The 22599-nt window shown below is 30.5% G+C and overlaps 1 long non-coding RNA gene across 4 annotated transcripts in view; it reads right to left on the bottom strand.

The window, feature by feature from the left end:
• Positions 1–3003: 3003 nt before the first annotated feature.
• LOC142329201 (uncharacterized) overlaps positions 3004–22599 on the bottom strand; it is a 66785-nt gene continuing 47189 nt past the window's right edge. For 3 of the 4 annotated variants that reach the window (XR_012757438.1, XR_012757435.1, XR_012757436.1), the window contains exons 4-5: positions 16383–16490; positions 13701–13839 (exon numbers count right to left, since the gene is read on the bottom strand). This is a non-coding gene — a long non-coding RNA (uncharacterized LOC142329201). Of the gene's footprint in view, positions 3082–13700; positions 13840–16382; positions 16491–22599 lie in introns of those variants that run through there. The other variant, XR_012757437.1, reaches the window with a different exon arrangement.

Raw genomic sequence — 22599 nt, forward strand, 5'->3', positions numbered from 1 at the left:
TGTTATTAACATTGTTCTCTTTCTGTACATCTGGTATCAGTATTGAACGCAAGTATATTAATTTAATGTTGTATTTATAAATGCGGATTCAATATGTCAGTTATTGATTGGATCTAGCCTTTCATCTCTGTTGTTGCATGGCACATAAGTATAGACTCTTGGTGTGGATTTAGAAATCCCATATTTCTCCAATATCTTCATTTTTTAATCCAACATATTTTACTTCTCACCCTGACTGTTAGCAACTAAAATTATCTGCATAAAAACTACACCATGAAATTTGCTTTTGGATTCTTTCATAAGAGAAAGAAACCATTAAGGAGTCCATACTAAAATGAAAAAGGTTTCAGAACTAATCCCTGGTGGTTATGTAGCTATCTGATAAGACATTGCTTTTCTATTAAAAATTCTTAATTCTTGACTAGCATTTAACTTTGACTTCCTTCCTTGAAACTGAATCCCTTCAGAGATGTACTGGTAATACTTTTCGGTATTTAATTGAAAATCTTCCCAGATTTTTATGATTCCACATATTTGTTATTTTATCAAATATTTAAGATTCCACATATATTATTTTATCTATCCCCACATCATGTACAGAATGATTTAAAAATTTCATGACAATCTCTCGGGAGATGATTCTGTAACCAAAAATAAGAAAAAAAGTTTATAAACATAGGTCAGAAAACGGTTCGTTAGTGTATTTTGGCTCACAAAACATTTAGCTCTGCTTTCTGTGTCCTCTGTGAAATAAACTGTACTAAAATTCTTGGGGTACAAATTTAGTGGAAAAAAGGTGCTTCCTTTTGGTTTTTGATCTAAGAAATCCAATAAAAGTGGTTCTAGACTTCTATCTTACTTAGCTTTTAAGAAAAACAAGGTAAAATATGAAAAAGTATTGTTGGAAAATACACTTTTTTATGTTTGGAATAAAATAACTGTTAATTTTATCAATAAAAAAATAAAAATTTTTAATTATCTTTGTAGAGAATTTAAATTGAGAAAATTTGTATAAATAACATCTATTAAAATTAAAAAAAAAAATTTGAGAAGTTCAACTTTAATTAGAAACAAAACACACTAACTGAATTGGAAAAGTGATATGATTTTAAACAGAACAATTTACAAACTGCTAAAAATTACAAAAATAAAAAATACAGAAGATATTTATCTTTATCCCATGGAGGTGGCATGCAGAAAAGAACCAGAGAATTTGTCTAGACCTGTACCATGTCACTAATGTTAATACATTTTTTTTTACAAAATACGTAAATATTTGTTCAATTTGGAAAATTTTCCCACATTGATGAATTATGTAGTTGTAAACACTGATTTAATCAAAATAAGGAAACATACTGTTAAAATGATATTTTTGTGAGTGAACTATTATTACATAAAAACAACATATTTCATATTTTAGATATTTACATCTTTATTTGGTGTTAAAAAAAACAATATTTTTATGCTGTTAGGAGAATAGGAAAATTCAGGTAAAATAAAAATAAATATCAGTTGTTTAACTATAAATTTATTCCAGTCACAGAAAATGTTATAATTTATACATCAAAGTTTAAAAGTTACTTTCACTGGAAAATAAAAGCAAATTTTATTTTGATAGTGTTGAATAATAATCCAATTTCTAAAAGCACTTTAGAATTTTAAATTTATCTAAAGAAAGTGAATGTTTTCTATTAGAAAATTAAATGTTTATGTAAGCTAAACATTTTCTAATATTGGAGACATTTCTATGAGAGTTGAAGGTTAATATTACCTTTATCTTTCTTGAATTAAAGGCTATGGATTAGGGCAGGGTAGCCAGTCAAATTGGGAGTTTATGTAGTTTAGAAGCACTAAAAAATGTTATTACATTATTACTTTCAACTTGGATTACCTACAGTAATGTTGTATAACTTTTTAGTGCTTCTTATTATGATTTTCTGTTTGTATATAGCAATACTAGAAATCCTGTTAAATTTATATGATTATTATTAATGATTTATCTATTATTTTCCCTGAATCTACTAATGATTAACCATCGAATTGTACATTTAATTTTAGATTTTTATTTTTTAAGTATTATTTTTGTTAATGGTCATGCTCTTGTCTTGATACAAAATCTAATATATTATACTGAACATATAAATCTTCCTGATATATTCACAAAGGTCAGATTTCTCTATAATGTGTATCTATATTTCATCAATTCAAGCCAATGGAGGTTTACTGATAATGAGTGAAGGTGGAGTGAGGTAGTGGTGCATTCAGTTTAAAAATGACTGCACCAATGTTCATGATAAGAAACACAGTAGTCGGCCTAGCCTTGTGACTGATGAACTGACAATGAAAATCAACGATAAAATTCCTGAAAATCACTGCATTACAATTACAGAACTCTCGTTTCATTTCCCCCAAATTTCATGAAGTTTACTGCATGAAATTGTATCGCGGTAGCTTGATTGTCATAAGTTTTGTACAAGATGGATGCCAAAAATCGAAGGTGGCAGATTTTTAAAGAGAAGGAATTGAAACGTTTGTGTATCGTTATGATAAGTACCTCAATTTAAATAGAAACTATATAGAAAAATAGTTTTATGATTGTCCCTTTCAAGTGTATATAATAAAATTTCTTTTTTTTATTTGGTTGGTTTTTTATTTCAAAACGTAAGTTACTTTCTGGACAGCCCTCATATATATTACATTATAATATTTTATTATATTTTCATGTATATTCGTATATTCATCTTCAGTTCTTCATAACGACTTTTTAATAATTCCGTATCTGCTATTCTGATGAATTAATGATTTTTTTTTTAACAATGAGGGGCTGTATGAACTTTATATAAGTTAAAATTTTCAGCAGCTTTTTAAGTTCATATCTAAACTTAATCAAAAATTTTGTTTGAGTTGTATACATTTTAGTCAGGAGATTTTAATTTATACATTCACTATTATTAAATAACAAATTTAACATCTATACACACTTACACTACCAATCAGCTGGCGGTCAACAATAAAATATCCTGCAGCACTGATTTTTGGAGAAAGCAGTTGTATAAACATTTGCTGCACAAACTGCGATACCTAAAAAGAAAAAGAAAATTTAGATACAAAATTGTAATGCATATGTTGTTGTTTGCATTCTCCTAGAGAGCTATGTCATCCTACTATAAATGAATTGCACAGCCCTATTTTCATTAAACTGAGATGAATCTATGGAAAATAATCAATGACAATTTTATTAGTCACAATTTTCTGGATTTGTTGATTATTTATCTATCATTGTAGCTGTCTCAGTCTAACTTAGTACATGTCAAACAGTACAAAATATATTTAGTAAAAACAAATTTATAAATCAGATTACTTAATGTTAGGATATTGTTTCAACAAGGTTTTCCTATACTAGTTTTATTTTTACTTTTATTGAAACAAAAATAAAGAAACAAATTTATTATTTTCTAGGGTTTTATACTGCATGGTTATATGAGCAATAGAAACATCAGTATGGTATTACAATACACAACTTTGTGACTTACATATGAGTATTATGTTGTCACATGAGAAAAATGTTTCTTCAGTTATGACCACAACTAACTGATCCATGATATATCTAAAACCTGTTAAGAAGACGCTTCTCCTTTCTTTATCTACAGTTTTCTTCAACTATCAATTCCCTGTCTAGATCATCTGCTAACCTCTCCTTTTTCTATTTTTCGAAATTCTTCTTCCTATTTCTGGTTCAGAAAGTTATATGATATGATTTTATTAATTAATCAATTTTATTATCTTTTGTAACTTCTCTTTCCTTTGTATTTTTTAGCAGTAGTACACTTAAGAAATTTCTATCTTTGTGAAATATCTAATTAGTCTGTTGCAAAAAATATATGTATAATGATAATTTAATATTATTCACCAACAACCCAAATTGTCTCCTAAAAAAAGGAAAAACAATTTTTTATGAAAACTAATAAAACAGCCCCATTAAAAATACAAAGGGCTCTACTTCTAATAACATGTCTCTTATTCAAGTGGTAGCTCATAAATTTAATGTTAGTATTTTCTGCAACAATCATATTTTTTTCTTTTTCAAATAAGACTTTCTTGAATAATTTTGTTGATGAATCAGTATTTTTGTTTGCTGATAATATATGACTAGAACATGAAATTCAGGTAGAAAACCATACAATATAAAAATAAGCTTAACTCGAACAATAATATAATTATTTTTGTTTGTTTCTATGAAGTTATGCTATTATGTGAAAACTAAGATAGTTGACGGTTAACAAACACAAAGACTCCTCTATAACACATTTTTTGTTCTAATTGTTATTTTACAGGACAGATATATTCCTTACAAATTAAGCAGAAACAGAAGAAAATAACATATGTATATGAGGTGAAATTACTACTGAGTAAATTTGGAAAAATAAGAAATTATAGGGTAAGGAATGATAACATTACAGAAAGGTTTGAGATTTGTGCATTACAATAAATGATGGAACACAGAATGGAGTAAGACAGTTTAAATGTATAAATTAAACAGATCTAGGATAACTCCCAAGAGTTATCTGAACATGCCCATACCATTGTAGTCTTCTTCCCTCCAAAACATCAATCATTATACCAGTTGCCCCAGTTCTTCTGATCTCCTCATTTCTCACACACTGCATTCTAGAAACTCCACAACTCCTGCGCAGCACATCCATCTCCATAGCCAAACAACCTTCCCTCAGATGGAATGCTATAACTTTCAGGATAAGATATTGGTCAACTACTTTACCTTTCAATGAGAAATAGAATTTAAACTCCTTCTTGACAGGTGGTCCAGGAGTTGTAACTCAGATATTTTAAATGGTAACATGCCTTGAGTGATAATTTCAAAGATCTCTTTAAGACTAGGAAAATGGTATAAATAAAAAGTTGGTATAATGTCTGTATCCAAAGTGGTGGCGGAATAAATTCTGAATTTTGAAAATTACTAAAGTTTGTAAGTTCAAATAATAAAATTAAATAAAAAGATATTAAACTGAATTAAATTCAAATTTAGTCTAATTTAATTAAAATTTATTTTAAAAGTTAAATTTAAACTAAAAAAATTAAATCGTTTTTATTTCTTAACACAAATTTTTTTTTTCCAATTTAATGAGTAAATAAATAAAAATATTGTCACCTAATCATGCTGATCAGCTGATCATTGATGTCTCTTACCATTGTTGAAAAAATGAAGCTTTCTTCATTGTGTAATATTCCATTTAGAGTGTTTCATTACTACATTGTTAGTTCTTATGAGAATTTACTGTGATCAGTTGGCTGAGTTTGTCTACCTTTACTACACTTGTAAGCCACTTTTATTACTTACATCTTTTTTGTACTTTTTTTTTACTGAATTAGTTTTTTCTGTGCTACCTGCTAACATTGTTATCAATATGTCACTTAATGAATTGGAGAGGGTCACACTTTTAATGATGAGGGGCTTTACTTATACAGTTAGGTTGTATAATGAAGTTTGTGAATTGTTCAATGCAGCATTTAATAATTGTAATTCTATTTCAATAGGTACAGTGTCAAAAACAATCAAAGAGCTGAAAAAACAGAGAGCATTAATAAAATTGGGAAAACCAGGGAGGCCTAAATCTGCAACAAACAATAAAAATAGTTGGTAATTATGCAAGAATTTATTAAGAATCCTCATTCCTCAACTCAAACAGCAGCATGAGAACATAACATTGGCCAAAGTTCAGTGATTCAAACATTAAAAAGTGAAAATTTCAAACCCTTCAAAATTCATCTATGACTATGATCAAAGACTTGAGTTCTGCAAAATTATGATATGAACAATATTTGTGCAAATTCTGATTTATTAAAAAGCATTGTTTTTAGTGATGAGGCCACATTTTTTTTAAATGGCAATGTAAATCCCCATAATTGTCGATATTGGATTGATGTTAATCCACACTGGTATCATGAGACAGATACACAGTATCCAGTGAAAGTAAACATAGAGGCAAGCATTGTTGATGGACAATTGATGAGGTCTATATTTATTTATTGATGGAAATTTAAATGCAGTGAAATATGAGACTTTGCTTCTTCACCATATCATTCCAATGTTATTGGCCCCCAACTTCCAAAACATTTGGTTTCAACAAGATAGTGCCCTGCCTCATTTTGGTCTTCAGGTACATGAAATTTTAAATGTATTTTTTTCTGGAAGATGAGGTCAAATAGAATGGACAATGTGATCACCTGACTTGCCACTACTAGATCTACGGGGCTACTTAGAAAAGTATTGTTTATCATAATAAACCCAAAGATAACAATGATTTATAAAACAGAATTCCAGAATCAACACAAAATATCACTAGGGAATCACTGAATAATGCAGTATCATTCTTTTACAACAGACTGGCACACTGTCAAACATTAGAAGGAGAAGATTTTGAACATTTATTAAAATGAAATGTAAGTAAATAAGAAAATGTTATGCTTAAAAAATTGTTTGTTTTTTTTACAAATTTATTTGATAATATCCATTTAATCAAATTTTTATAGATTTATTTAATTACTTGCAATAACAGTTCCTTAAATTATGTCATTATTTCTAAATCCAGATGTTATCCCTCTGCCACTTTGGGTACAGACATCGTACCAACATTTTGTTTATAACATTTTTCTAGTCTTAAAGAGACCTTTAAAATAATCTATCGCACAAAGAGTGTTACCATTTAAAATATTTGAGATACAATTCCTGGGCCACCTCCAAGAAGGGGCTGAGATTCTATTTCTTGTTAAAAGGTAAAGTAGTTGACTGATACCTTAGTCTGAAAATTACAGTATTCTATCTGGAATGGTTTTAAATTGTTGAGGAGTTTTCATACTTTTGACTCATTCTGTTTATATTTAATAATAATATGACATTAAAAGAATAATAAATCAAATTATGGGTAATATAATTAATATATAGTATTTCTGAAAAATAACAAGTATTGTATGAAAAATGTAAATAATTGCATTACATTAATGTAAATTGTTTGTTAATTAATGTAAATAATTGTATTGTATAGTAAATGATGTAATAATACTAAAAGAAATAAATTAAAAAAAAATAATAGTCTTCTATTAATTACAAGAAACTAATGTAGTAAGAAACAAACAAATTTAGTTCTCCAAACCACTGGTTTACTGCTCAGTTTTACCAAGCAGCAAACAGTCATACAACTAATTGCGCCTGATACAAAAGAGCATATAATATAAATGTAAGTTAGGTGCTTTTGAATCTGAAGCTTGTACATGTACTTGTCTTATACAATATATTTTAAATAAAGAATAAATGGTTACACTGACAAAAATGCACAATAATTTGAATAACATCCAAACATTTTTAAAGATATGCAAATATAATAGGGGTATGGGGGTGTAATTTACTCACTGTATTCCCTCCTCCAAGATCCATCACTGATAATATATACAATTTTTAATACAAATAACTTCTAAAAATACTTACTGCTGAAGAAAATTGCACAATTGTAGTTGCCATAAGGTATAGAAATATGGCAACTGGTAATATTCCAACTAAAATTACAATTACATTAACTAAATAGTTCTTTGCTGCAAAAAACTGCCTCAAAATAAGAATTTTCATTCCCAAATAAAAAGACATATACAATATGTAGTATCCAAACAATTTATTAAATTCTTCTACACAGTCAATTAACATTTTATGAAGCAAACTGTATTCATTCAGTTGATTTCTTTCTTTTAATGCTGGATTATTTTTATGAGGATTTATAAAATATATCTGTTTACAATACTATGATGCCGAATCTGGCAGATATTTATATCATTGCAGCAATTCATATCCAATGAATGTTATCATGCTCATGTGAGAAATAATTGGAAAATATAAAAGTATCATAAAAAGTGTGATAACTGGTGGAACAGAGTAGAGTATAGTTAGAGACCAAAGGAAGAATAGAGTGTTAGGAAGTACAATCCAACACAGGCCATAGTACTTAAATGTTTGACGTGTTATTTTTTTTTCTTTTAACAAAGCATCAAATGACTGAAATTTTCCAATTTGCTATATATGCTATAAAATTAAAAAATTTTATAGCATAGTATGTTTTATTAATTACTGGTAAAACAAATAATGCTGTCTGAATATGCTAGATATTTGATATATTAAAATTGATATAAGTTACACAGATCATTGTTGCAAATTGTATAATTATAAACTGTACTGCTTGTATAATCTCCGATTCTTTCTTTTCAGATGCTTTCAAGTAGTCAATGCGATACAAAGGAATATATTTTAATACTAAAAACCAGTGGTTGAAACTCTTTCACTGATAAATGATTGTAGTTCATTTCATATGATAAAAGTTCAGCTTTAAATTAATATGATAATATTTTATAATGAAAAATCCTTATCCGTTCTATCTTTAACTTGCCCTAAGATTTCTGTTTATTATAAAAAAATGCAAACATTTGATGTGAAAAACTGAAAAAAGTAGAATTCAGTAATTTATATTATAAAAACTGCATAAAATATTTTCTAAATAACATGTTTTATTGATTAGTAATATGTATATTAAGAAAAAAGCTTTTAATAAAATTAAAAGTATCAGTATCAAATGGTAATAACACATATTTATTTAAACACATATTTTTATATTAACAACATAGACAAAAGTATTATTATTTAATTAAAAATTCAAGGTAAAATAATTTAAAAGTGCTGTCAGTTGAAGAGCTCTTTTCAATTTCTGTATCTGATGGTTTATTTATTTATTAATATCAATATTAACAATCAATAAAATGCAGTAAGTACTATACTTAAATTATTTGTGTGTGTGTGTGTGTGTGTGTGTGTGTGTGTATGCACACGTGCATGTGTAATTGACGAATTTATTACATACAACACCATTAATTAAGAAATTGGAAAAATACTTCTAAATACACTTCCTGAAAGAATGTTTTCGTATATTTAAAAAGCAGGCATATTTTAAATTAATTTTTAAAAGTTAATCACATATCATCTTGCTGAAAAGCGAAAGCATAATATTTTTGGAATATGAAATAAAACTAAATTTAATGATTCTGTTTAACATTTTTGAATCCTCCTCATAAATATCGTAATTTTTATTCTCACATCCTCGGAGGATAAATTTATATAAAATTTCAAACAACTAAAACAAAAAGTTTTATTTTCTGGAGGGCACAAAAGTACATAGGAAATGTTATTTGTGTGTATGTATGTTGCATCATAACTGCAGATGTGATTAAGTGATTAGACTGATAAGTGGTTGCAGATGACTTCCAAGAATGACATAGCAATCCTCAAGAATAACAAGCACCCTATGTGAAACTAACTAGAGATAAATCTAAATAGTACAAATAAAAACAATAGAACTTTTCAAATATTGAAATGACTACTTAAGTCTGAAACTCAATATTAACAAAATGAAAACTGATTATCAGCTCAAATTAAAAAAAAAAAATTGTGAAAATCAAGTGGTGTAAATGAACATTTTTTTGCAGTATGTACACAATGTATTTTGAAAAAAAAATTATTTATATATCTTTCATTATATTCTTTATAATTATTTGTGTCTAAGAAAGTCCGTCCATTAAATTTCAAATTTCTAGTCCAAGGAGATTTTTAGAAAGCACAGAACAAGCAAATAGGCAGTTTACTTGGTACATATATTTTTAACATTTTATTTCCTTACAAGAGCTCGTAATTTCAATTACAATTCATCAGTTGGTTTTATCAGTCCCTGGTCAGACATATAACTCTGTAACAGCTGTTATGTTTGTTAATTTTTGTTAAGACTGATTTTTTATTTAGCCTTAAATATGGGATCTGTTCTCTTTTTGTATTTTAAGGAAGAACATTTTGTTTTTAAATTTTATTTTCTACTTATTTGTTTTAAGACATGCTGGTTTAGTTCAATTTTAATATCTTTTATTTTCTGATTAACTTATCACTGGGATAATTTTCCGTTTAATTTTATTATCATGGGCTCTTACATAATATTTCTTAAGTTAAAATTTGTTTGTCGTCTATATCTTAGATAGCTTCATATACTGAGAAATGGGCCTAATTTCTACTAACTCTCATTTCCTTTCTTTCTCTGTTTCTGATTATTTCTTTTTCATGGTATATCCCTCTCCCTAGGTCTAAGTATTTTTTCACATTTCTTCTTCTTCCTCTCCTATTCCTTAGTCAACTTGCATTTTCTACCATTTCAACATCAGATCTCAGTTGCAAATGTTCAGTTGTGGTATATTTTGAAACTTTACAAATTTCCATGTCTCAGTGATCTGTATATTTTAAAAGTTTTATATTCATAATATGTAGTATTATTTAATGTATTTTTTAAGTAATTATAAAACTATTTTTTTTTTAATATAATTCATTTTAGTAGTACTAAAATGAATCTTATGATAGTTAATGTTATTTCTTTGACAAATCTATAATTTTAAAATAGCATGACTTTCTCAGAAATATCAGTTAAACGAAATTTAAGATATATAAAAATAGAACGGAAAATTCATCAAAAATTACATTCCTCAAATCCAATTAATATTATTGATGTAGAAATAAGGGTTAGAAAAAATAAAAATTAAATAAATTCGAAATATAATTGTAATTAAAAAGATCATTCAACTAATTTTGTTTCTTTTCGTGACAACTACTCACTCAATCCTGTGTGAGTGATTGCATTACTAACAGTTTCAAGTTATTTTATTCTTGTATTATGTTCATTATAATTAGTGTTATAAGTTATTCAAGATGTTGGTGGTTTTTCTATTTCCACTTTACAAATTAGAACAAAACAAACATTTTACAATTTTAAGAAAAGAATTTCCAAACAGTGAAGTTTTTCTAATTTAAAATCTAGTATTCTAAATTCTCAATTATCAATCACATGTCTATTCAATAATTGTAAATCATTAACATAATATAACAAAATATTTAATATTTAATAATTTTAGAGTATCATCTTATTTTGTTAGGCTGTTCACATTTTAATATTTAAAATTATTTAAGATCAAAATTTATGTTTTAGAACCTGGTAATAAATAGTATGCTAATTCACACATCCTACTTCAGCAATCTACCATAAAATTAAGGACAATTTGATGTGATTGTACTATTATCAAAATTTTTTTTTTTAAATCTCGGACTGAATAATTTATACATATAGCAGAAGCTAGTTTAATCGTAGATAAAGTATTTTTAACTTTTACCTATAAATAAAGTTTACTAACATTTAACTGCTTTTAAAAATTTTTCAATTTTTGAAACACCATGAATAACAAAATTTGAACAATTCAACATAAGATATTAAAGATATTTGTAATCATACAATTATTTGTTGTTACAGCAACAATAAATATTTGTAATCATACAATTATTTGTTGTTACAGCAACAATAATTACTAGGAGGCTTCTGATAAAATTGAGGTAAAATACCATTAGAAGATAAATAAAAATTAGAATATATATCAATGTATATATATGATTTATTATAAATGAAAAAATTTATCATTATTATACTAAGTGTTTCAAGAAGTTTCTGCCTTACTTTACGGGCAAATACTTCTTATAAAAATAATGACAAATTTCATATAAACTTTTCAAAGCATTTATATTAAGGTGATTGTTGTAATGGGTACTGGTTAATTAATACAATTAAAAAAAGTATATACATATACACAGTGATGTAGACCGTTTAATGGATTTAATATCTACGTGAATCTCTTCTTTTTGAAAATAATATTAAAAACCAAATAATAGATGATAACATTTTTACTGCAATTAATCAACTTTAATACATATAATAAATTGATTAAATATTTCCATTATATTATAAAATGTGTATATTAAAACAGTAACAAGTAAATGAAAATGTATTTAAAATAAATAATTGCTATAACTTTTTTAATAATTAATTTATCACATAAACTTAAGTTTTATATATGTATATGGCATAAAAACATTGTGTGGAAAAGCTAAATCTATCTAGAATTTGAACTGAGAACAATCTGAAAGACAGAGACATTATCACTTTGCTACAAGTTCATCTATTTAGCACTAATAGAATTATTAGGGTCCTGGGTAAGATTGTAAACTACATCATCTTAAAACCTGAGATTCTGCAACCCTTGAATGTCTCAACGAATGGATTCTGGAAATTAAAGGGCTTAAAATAACTAAAACGTCAATGGCTAAGCCATGTTTAAAATCTGATTCTTGTATATAACCAGAATTAAAATATATCGGTACAGCTTCACTACATGTTGTAGGCATTTATTACTAACTAATGACAATTGGGATCAATGCCAAAACAAACAAAATACTTACTGAATATTGCTGCAAAAATTTCTTGTCATTACACAAAAAGCATATATGTAAAGTCCACAAAAGAGGGTAGGTATATTAACTAAACTGAAAAGGAATTAAGATTTGTAGGAAACTTAAATAACACTGTTGGATATACAGTGTTTTTCAGGAAAATGATACAAATATCATAATAGTTCAAATTGTGTTAACCAAAGTGTTTAAGGTGCTACAGAAGAGTAAAGGCTCATAAATTTCTTTAGTAATTTTGGAAAGCAGAATAGACTGAAAAAGAACATTTTTGAATAAAACAATATTTCATTTGTTCAAATATTACAATATATTAATTTACAGAGAGAAAGTTGAAGGGCTTCTGGAGAAAAAGGAAGGTCTAAATTTTATCAAACGTTTTATTTTTTCTTACTCCAGGGACAAGAGTATTTTTTTTTTTTTAATAATAATGTACAATTTTTATAATGGTACTTTTTTAATAGGGAAGGGGCTAGGAGAACAGTAGGCCTGAGAAGCAAGGGGTCTTGAATCTTTTGGTCACTACTGGCTTTCTTATTTTAGAGAAAAAAAAACAGTTTAATTATTGTCATTATTTCATTTTCTGTATCTTGATCATTGAGAATGATTGGAGATTTATATCAAACTGATATAAGTCTAGCTCCTTTACTTCGAAAACCACATCAACAAAGTTCTTTAGATTTGTGTTAAACAATTTTCTCATAATTGTACTTTATTATATTTAATTAACTATCAGCAATCATATTTTGATTGGTAATGATTAGTTACTTTGATCGGTAATGAAGAGATTTCAAAGTTAGTTTAATTAAGGAAAGGGTTAAATGGGTTGAATAACTCCCATATAGTGAATGACATCCCCCTCCTGTCAGAATTAAAGAAGCTTACTTTTTTACTGTTCAGAAAGCAGTTGAACAGTAAAGGAATTCTTTGGATTGGTCTTAAAGTTCCTAAAATTACCCCAGACAAATAAATAAATTAAAACTAAAGAAATATTGTATATAGATTAAAACTAAAAATTCACATTTTTTCAGAAATTAATAAAGCTAAATGAGTGACAATTAATAAAATTCTACTTATGGTAACATACAGTAAACTGTAGGATAAACTGATAGTAGTACTTATGCCAGGATAATAGGAAAATAAATAATCTATTTTAATGCTTCTTTTTATTTATCAGGTACATATTATCAAGTAACAGATCTGTACTTGTAATATTTATTATTATTTATTTTTTTAAATTATAAATATACATTAATTGTAAACTATGAATTTGTTATAAGTTAATTGTTATGAATTAATTATAATGTTTGTATTCTTTCACAGAATTAAGATTATAAAATTGTTTATGGTAGTGATATAAGATGTAATTTTTAGTAGTTTACACCTTTTCAAATCACCATTCTATTAAATACTATCTTTGTAATAACACAATTTGTAGAACAACAATTTTGATCTGTTACAAACTGAAACAAAGAAACAGATTATTAATAAAATTACACCTACTTAATCAAGACTATTTGAATAATTTTCAATGAATTTAATTCCTTCCTTTAAACATGTTCCACTTGAGTGTTAATTCTAAATATATAAATATCATAATTTAAAATTTGAGGAAATTGAAGAATTTTTAAGTTAAAAATGTGTGTCACTACTAGACCTCTTTTTTAGAATTTGTGTCTGATATTGTTTAAAAAGTTTCTTATAACACATTTAAGAAGTTTCTTTCATATCTTCAGCTCCTGAACCCCTGGAGCAAATAAATGTTGACCTTTTACTATTTTCTTTGTTTTTTCAACTCCAACAAAAAAAAACTTTAATTAATTTTGTGATTCAAGGCTTCCTTGCAAATTTTAATTTTATTGCTCCTTCAACATTTTTTTATTATCACAATTATGGTTGTGACAACATTTGTAAATTTTTAACTTTTCTTTCCGCATATAGCATCATAATAATGTAAATAGTACTGGAAAATAATTTTTTCGTTAGGTTCTCGTTTTTCAGTTGAGGCCATTTATTATTAAGAAGAAAAATGTCTACAGGTTCTGATTCCTAGAAGGAAGTCTTACCCTAAATTCTATTCATTTTATATATGTAAAACTTTTACAGCTGACTAAATCCCTGGGATTTAAGCTATATCAAAATAGCCTAAATCAATAAAGTTCTCTATATATTTCAACTAGTGACAGATAATAACAGTTTTTGTGTTCTTCACTGAGGAGTTGCACCAAACAGGCAATAAATTTTGAATGTTGTAACTTAGTCCGATTGAAATAACTTTACAAGTTTTTCTCTACCAGATCTCCTATAAAAATCGTGCATGGATGATTACTACTAAGGAGGGTTTATACCTCGAAAATGATAAAAATTAGAAAATGTATTGTTTGTTTCAAAGTAGAAAGTAAATAAGCTCTCCTATAATCATACGCTTATATTACAAATCTCCTGTCTTATCAATAATACTGTTTAATCTTACAATCAAATCAATCTCAAATAAAAGGTTTTTCACTATTTAAAAGCTTATTTCTTTCACAGTGATAAATGTTCTGTAAGACTTATTAACTGCAACCTATAAGAATTGCATAAGGCTTTATAGTGATTTTAATACCTCTTTCAGATAATTTAATTAATAATATAAAAATTCTCCTTCAGAGTTGAAGTAGTGTGAATAACATATTGTTTAACACAAAAGGACACAATAAATTGCTGCTTTTCAATACATCTTTTTATAAACATTTTAGATATGCTACTTTAAAATTTAAAATTCCATAATCCATTCTTTAGTTATAAACAAATTTTATTATTTTTAAAAGAAAATGCATTAACCACTTATTTTTATTCACTCAGCCATATGAAATTTCCCATTTTGAATGCAAGATTTTAATATCAATTTGGATTTAGAAACGCAGTTATACAATATTTAAAAAAATTCTATCAGCAAAAATTTCTCATAAATATATTTTTACAAATAAATTAATTCTATCAAAATGTTAACACATCTCTAGAATTTCAAAATTTGGCCCCTTTTTTATCTGATTATGGTGGATAGCCTGCATATGAATTTATTATGTATAACAGGATTGTAAAACATGTATAACTTCTTTTTCTAATCTTTCTTTTGGTACACAAGAAAGAATGTAATATTTGTATAATATTATGAATGTAATATTTGTTCATAATGATTTATCAAAAAATTTAGGGACAAACAATAAAACATGAAAGAATTTAAGTAACTTATAAAAAACATAACATAAATAATATAGAAAGAATTTATAATTCTACAACTAAATATTAAGTATATTGGAATTGACCTATTATAAAAATATTGCATACATATTGCATAGCAGAAAGTAGTGAGGTTGAGAAAATGTGTTTTGAAAAAATTAAACATACATTTTTTTTGCTATTGAAAATAAGTGTACTTCAAACAGTTTTAGGTTTAAGGCAGAGAGATATAATGTTTGTTGTATGCCAGTTTTTTTTTTTTTTTATTCAAATAGTCATACAGCCAATGTCACTGATGTCATTGGAAATATACTGTTTTATTCTGTCTTCATCAAACTGGTAAAGCCATTTTACAGTTACAGTGGCACAAAGAAAGAAAGTTCCTGGAGAAGTCGAGTAGAACATTCAGGGTTTTATCGCATAAAACTATACATATGAGAAAAATGTATTTTGAATTCCATGAATGTATAGGTTTTTAAATCATTTTACATTTCATTGTTTTTCAATCAAATGTCGATATCAAAACAATTTATAACAATAATATTGATTACACAACAAGAAAATTATAAATAACTAATAAATTTAAAAATATACATTTATTTATTTAGCAAATTGTACAATTAGTTACTTATGAAAAATAAATTTAGTCTATGATAAATGCCAAGCCTGACAGAGGAGTGGTGGATAATTCTAACGAAATTGGCGTTACTCAGTAAACTGTCATCATATTTCTTATCAGTCATCAACTACATTAAATTCATTAAAGAATAATACAGAGAGATACCTAGTACCAGTAGTAAAATCTAATGACGACGCTTTGGTTTTGGTTTCGGTTTCTTGAATCCACGTAGGCGTGCACGTCGGTTAGTTAGTTGTACATCATTTTCTTTGGCTGAAATATGATGTAAATATATATAATATAATTGATACATTTTTATCACAACATGCTTAAGATTAATACTTGAATTTCAAATATTAAAAAAAGACTTTTCTAAAAAATTATATATAAATAATTTATAAATAGATATAAATTGTCTGCACACATAATTCACTCACCAAACAAACTTAATGCACAGAGGTACACATGATCAACTGCTATTATGATTCAATGTTTGAAATAATAGAGCATAACTTTAAATGCAGAATAATTATATTAACACTGATTAGCCATTTGTCAACCAATAACCAACCATATGAAATAATTATTATAAATAAACATTAATGTGAGCCTAGACACTATATATATATATAGAAGATTCAAAACTGTACGGCAATCTCTCTGGAGCTGATTCTATAGATAAAAATAGTGGAAAAAGTTCAGACAAACATAAGCCTGAAAACGCTTCGTTAGCGAGTTATGGCTAGCGAAAGATTTCAGTAGGATTTCAGATATCCTGGGTTAATGAAGACTTCCTTAAATTCTGGGAAGGCAAATTAAGAGGTGATTTTAGTTATTTCTTATGGTTTTTGACCTGAAAATATAAAAAAAAAAATGGGTACCAGAACTGTACCTCCATTAGTTTCCCCCGACGGGGAGTCTTATTCTTTAAGATTTTGGGGGTTGGAGTCCCCACGGGCCTAGTCTCTGCAGCTTTTCTTCCCACTACACACTTAGCTGCAGAATACTTTACACTATACACATATACTACACCAAGAACATTACACAAATTACAACATACACATTTACTCAACTACACAACAACATCCAACACAATTTTCTCTTTCATTTACACTAGGTGGTGTTGCGACATCTTACGAAACGCAACCGTAACCTAAGATGGGAACTATCGTGCCGATGGGTGAATGGCTCTACGTAGTGAGTCTCGAACGATGTCCTCTGGACACCAGAGCCAACCCAGTTGTATTTAGCTCTAGCTCTAGTACGCGTGCGCTCTGCTGGAGTGGTCTGTTATATCGCCGGTTCTAGTGGGACCAAAATTTCAGTTCCTTCAGTAAATTCTTTGTTTGAAATTCTGATGTTTGCTGGTCCATCTGAAAAAACCACCAATTTCAGTCTAGTGAAAAGGCCTCGATCAGCTTCGTCTGACGAGGATAATCTTGCTACAGCGGACGAAGATGGTGTCAGGTGTAAGAATGTTCGCTTTGCTGTTCTTCAAAATAATCAGGAAGGTGGCTCCTTTCAAAAGGTCTCACCTTTCCTGATTAACAAATGCGTCACAGGTTGTATTGGTTCTCCGAGGAACATTAGGAAATTACGTGATGGAACAATTCTGGTGGAAACATTTAACGATGAGCAGAGTCGCTCTCTATTACGTCTCACCAATATGAGCGGCATAAACATAAGTACGACATGCCACAAGACCCTAAATACCAGCTGAGGAGTAATTTTTTGTCGTGACCTTCTGGAAATGAATTTAAGTGTAATTGCTGATGAACTTCGTACTCAAGGTATTGTAGAAGTGAAACGTATAATGAAACGGCAGAACGGAACAGAAGAACCGACACCGTCTCTTATACTGGCATTCAGTCTTCCTGTTCCACCAGAGAAGATTAAAGTGGGTTACCTCTCCGTTCGGGTACGCCCATTCATATCCAACCCACGGCGATGTTTCAGATGCCAAAGGTATGGTCACATTACAACATCTTGCTCAAGAACGGAGATCTGTGCTCGATGGGCTAACGAAGGTCACAATGACACTAACTGCGAGGAAAGTGAAAAATGTGCGAACTGCAGTGGTTTACATACAGCCTGCTCCCCGAGATTGCCCAGCCTTTAAGGAAGAAAAGGCAATTCTCAAAATCTGTACTGAGCAGAAACTATCTTTCCCGGCTGTACGCAGGGATATAGAAAGATAGTTAATTCACGGAACCTCGTTAAACCAGATGTATCTTTCGCCACCGCAACGTCAAAACAAACTCCTTCAAATGTTCATAATCAGCAGTGCGGATCCTGCAATGAACTTAAGAAACTTGTTCGGATGCTTTCTGATCAAGTTGCTTCGCTTACAGTCACTATTTCAGAGCTGACAAAGACGAATAAAAACTTCTACGTCGCAGTAAATGAATCCAGCAGTGTGATCCATACGACAGTTCCTGCTCCCAAAGTCCTACCGATACGGGCAGAGACTACCAAAGAGCTGACAGTAAGCCAACTAATAAGCTTTCCGTAAAAGGAACCCACATAACCACCCCCTCTGGGATGTTAATAGCGGCATCCCATTCTAATAAGTCTCCTCCACCATCACCCCATATACTGGAGGGTATGGTTGAAGAACCTCCCGACCCAAAGGCGTCGGAGTTATCTGAAATAAAGAATACGAAAAAGAAAAACCTAATCACATACAACTAAATTTTATACGATTTCCTACGTATATTTATTTATTATTTTTTTTATTTGTTTATATTTTTTCCCTTATGAACATTATTCAGTGGAATGTTAGAGGTCTTCGGTCCCGCGTTGAAGATATGGAGTACTGGCACCCGTACATGATCTGATAATCATGTGTTTCAAGGAAACTCATCTTCTACAGCATGACCCAATAGCACTCAGAGGATATTTCTGTGAGAGATACGACTGTATAGTAGACATTAGAGAGTGGTGGAGTGGCTATTTTCATGAAGGATGAGGTATCGGCTACAAGGATTCAACTGACCACTCTCGTTCCTGCTGTTGCAGTAAAGGTCTCTATCCCCTTCAAGTTGCATATCTGCAATATGCATCTCTCTCCGAACACTGAGTTCAGTGCTCTGAATATCTCAAATCTCCTCACACAAATACCATCTCCATCGTTAATAGTAGGAGACTTCAATGCCCACCATGTTTCCTGGGTCTCGCGACCTTCTGCTCCACTCGAGGAAATGTAGTAAACAGTGTGAGACCTTTGTTTGCTGAATAATGGATCTCACACATTCATGTCTTTATCATCTGGTACTATGTCTACCATGGATCTCTCCATATGCTCACCGAATTTACTCCCTCATCTTGATTGGTCTGTTTGTGATGACTTTCACGGCAGTGACCACAAACCAATTATTATTCGTTTCGGTGTGGACCACGAGGTTAAGAGGCCACGGAGGTGGATTTTTGAAAGGGCGGATTGGGATGGATATCATAAAGCCTTCCAATCACAGTATGACGACAGTGCGAATATCCTTGAGCAATGTTCCTCTTTTACGTCCATGATACTTGAAACTGCCAGCAGATATATTCCACAAACATCGGGTAATCCTAAACGTCCTTCCGTTCCATGGTGGAATGATGATTGCAAATGTGCTATTAAGAATCGACGGCGAACACTACGCAAATTTAATAATAGACCCACAATTGAACATCTAAATTTGTACCGCAGGGCTAGAGCGGTATGCCATCAGGTCTTCTTGAATGCTAAGAGGAATTCATGGACAAAATATGTGAACACCATCTCACGTACTAGTCCCACGTCTACTGTGTGGAAAAAATCCATGCAATTTTCAGATCGCCGAGACAATCTATTCTCGGTCTCATTGATGAAGGAGAACTCCTTTCATCTTCTTCGGCTGTAGCAAATACTTTAGCAAAATCTTTCCGCTCGGTGTCTCTCACTTAATCATATAATAACGATTTTCAGAGGTACAAAGTACAGATGGAAACGATATTGTCGTTAAACATTGGTGATTCGATTGGTGAATTGAACACTCCATTCGTATTTAGAGAATTGTTACACGCACTTAAGAACTCACGTGACACTTCCCCTGGACCAGACAACGTTCGCCTTGGTATGCTTTCACACATTCCTAACTCAGCACTACAACATCTTTTGAATATTTACTGTGGTTTATTCTCCGAACAAGTCGTTCCACCCGGCTGGTCAAAAGCATTTATTATACCAGTACTAAAGCCTGGTAAAGACAAAACCGATCCCTCAAGCTACCGCCCTATTTCTTTAACAAGCGTGTTGTGTAAAATAATGGAGAGAATAGTAAACCACAGGCTTACATGGTACTTGGAGAAACATGGCTTTCTATCTTCGGAACAGTGTGGTTTCCGACAAGGACGATCTTCCATTGACCATTTAGTATCAATGGAAACAGTCATACAAAACGCCTTCCTAAATCGCCAACACCTCGTTGCTATCTTATTCGATATAAAAAAAGGCGTACGACACGGCCTGGCGACGTAGTATTCTTAACAACCTCAAGAGATGGGGAATCAAGGACAATATGCTTGCTTTCATCCGGGGATTCTTAAATCACCGAACGTTTCGTGTTCGTGTAGACGATTCACTTTCAGATAGTGTTGTCTTGGAGAATGGAGTACGTCAAGGTAGTGTATTAAGTGCCACCTTCTTTGCTGCAGCCATAAACAGTATTACCAATTGTGTACAGGCTCCTGTCTCATGTTCTCTATTTGTTGACGATTTTGTTATTTACATTGCGAGCCGTTCAACGCCCACTGCAGAGCGACTACTACAGAACACTATATTTCGCCTTGAGACTTGGTCCAGAACTACTGGTTTTACATTTCCATCCGACAAAACGAAATGTGTAGTTTTTTCTCGGCTACGAAACCCTTCTATTCCGCAAGTTTTTCTGAACAGAGAGCTTATTGTTATCTCTCCTTATGTCAAGTTTCTAGGTTTGCTTTTTGATAACCGTCTTACTTGGGTCAAACATATAAAGGAATTAAGGACAAAATGTTCCAAACTTTTAGATATGATGCGGGTCCTTAGTAACACCAATTGGGGAGCCGATCGGTCATGTATGTTACGTTTTTACTATTCCCTTGTTCGTTCCCGTTTAGATTATGGTTGTGTCGCCTACTCTTCAGCTCGTCAAACCGTGCTTAAAATGCTGGATGGTGTATATCATGCTTTTCTTCGGCTTGCCACAGGTGCGTTTAGATCAAGCCCTATCGCAAGCTTACTTGTAGACTGTGGCGAGCCATCACTTTGGGATAGACGAGACCAACTTATCTTATTTTGCCAATCTCAAAGGACAGCCAAATCACCCGGCTTTTGACCTAGTTCTTAGAAATCCTAATTTAAGAAAGTATGAGGACCGTCCACGCTGTACTGCAGCTGTAGGTGTTCGTACCCGACGTCTGCTGCAGCATATAAATGTTGACACTCCGTCGTTCTTTCCATCATGTCCGTGCTCATAGCCTCCGTGGAGAATAAACCTTGTAAATTTTACATTTGACCTTACGACATACGATAAACAATCAACACCACCTACTGTTTTCCGGAAAATGTTTCAGTGTATTCTCAAGACGCGGTGACATACACTGATGGATCGAAACAAGACAATACCGTTGGTTGTGCTTTTGTTGTCAATGAAAGAACTTATATGTTTGGCCTACCCGGTATTACGAGTGTGTTCACCGCTGAACTACTAGCTATAAATAAGGCTCTTAATATCATTAACCCTAAATATAGAAACATTCTTATTTGCAGTGACTCGTGTAGTGGTCTCCAGGCGTTAGAAAACTTTTATTCCAAACATGTTGTCATTGAAATTTACAATGCAATCGCCGAGTTGAGTAATCGCAACACAGAAGTAAGTTTTTGCTGGGTCCCTAGCCACGTAGGGATTCCAGGTAATGAACAAGCAGATTATGCTGCCAAAGAAGCGTGTATTCAACCTTCTTTCACCACCCGAGTTACTACCTTTGATTTTATTAATCGTGTAAAACAATCACTGAGAGCAAGGAGGCAAAGTGACTGGGCGACTACCGTCGAAAGTAAACTCCGACGGATTAAAGATTCAGTGTTGCCATGGGACTTCTCTTGCAGAAAAACTCGTCGTGAGGATGTAATCCTCTGCCGATTACGGATAGGACATACGAGGATCACACACGAGTAACTAATGTCAGGAGGACACACACCCCTATGCACATGATGCAACTGCCGTATTACTGTGCACCACATTTTCATAGACTGCATATGTTATGCGGCGTTGCGTCGTAAATTTAATCTACCCAGAAACATCCGTGGTTTCTTGTACAACAATAACGAAATTTTGAACCGGATGTTTCTATTTTTGCGTAGTACGAGGTTACTGCG

Source organism: Lycorma delicatula, chromosome 8, assembly GCF_047948215.1.
Source record: "Lycorma delicatula isolate Av1 chromosome 8, ASM4794821v1, whole genome shotgun sequence".
NCBI classification, from domain to species: Eukaryota; Metazoa; Arthropoda; class Insecta; order Hemiptera; family Fulgoridae; genus Lycorma; species Lycorma delicatula.